This window comes from Alligator sinensis, unplaced genomic scaffold (assembly GCF_000455745.1).
Source record: "Alligator sinensis unplaced genomic scaffold, ASM45574v1 scaffold116_1, whole genome shotgun sequence".
Lineage (NCBI taxonomy): Eukaryota > Metazoa > Chordata > Crocodylia > Alligatoridae > Alligator > Alligator sinensis.
In genome coordinates, this window is record NW_005841908.1 from 3,020,590 (window position 1) to 3,021,548 (window position 959).

At 67.3% G+C, this 959-nt stretch overlaps 1 long non-coding RNA gene across 1 annotated transcript in view; it reads left to right on the plus strand.

Annotated features, from left to right (window-relative positions):
- The window catches only part of LOC102383023, a 4,140-nt gene that overhangs the window by 773 nt on the left and 2,408 nt on the right, over positions 1–959 (plus strand). The gene's annotated exons all lie outside the window — the stretch shown is intronic.

Here is a 959-nt window from a genome sequence, read left to right on the forward strand (position 1 = left end):
CGGGCACGCGGCACCCGCGTGGAGCCAGGCCGGGTCCTGCTGGTCTGGGGCTACTCATGCTGCCTGACATGAGCAGCCCCAAAGCCGGCACAACCCAGCTTGGCTCCACCCAGTCTCTGTGCACTGCACTGGGCTGGGCCAGGCAGCATGAGCTGCGCAGTCCCCAGGTGGCTCATGCCCCTGGCCCGGTGCATGGGGACCACGTGGAGCTGAGCTGCATCCTGCCAGCCCCAAGTGGCTCGTTTTCCCCGGCCCGGCGCACGGAGACCACGCGGAGCCAAGTTGGGTCCTGCCAGCCTTGGAGCTGCTCGTCTTGCAGCTATAGGAAGGACCCAACATGGCATGTGGGAACTGCGTGACACGCCAGCTCCTGTCGGCATGGGCCAGGCCCCAGGGCTGGCTCCCACTTCTGCCCCCTGTGCCTGTGGAGGTGTGAGGACCTGGCCCAGCCCCATGTGGCTTGCTAGTCCGGCTTTGCATTGGAGTGGGTCACAGGGCTCCGGGAGGCGCAGCTCCTGTGTGCACCTCCCAGAGCTGTGCGACACCGCCCCCCCCCACCCCGGCTTCAGTGCAAAGCCAAACTAGCAAGCCTCGGGGATCTGGGCCCAGCCTGGCTGGGCTGCAGAGGGGCCCCAGGACCCAGCTGGGCCTGGCACATGGTCCTCGTATGCTGCACTGGGTCCTGCTGCCACAAGACCTAGCTGGGCAGCAAGAGCAACCCCAGGGCCAGCAGAACCAGGCTGGGCTTGGTGCATGGCCCCTGCTACTGCTGCTGTTAAAGATTAGCTATGGGCCCTGGGCAGGGGGGCTGGGGTCCTGTGGGGATAGGGGCTGTAGCCCTCCAGGGTGCCTGGGACCCTGGGCACTGGGACCCTTTTGTGGGAAAGGAGCTGTGGCCCTCTGGGGGTGGGGCTGTGTGCTGTGTGGGGGGGTTGCAAACCAGGGGGGGGGGCGGGGTG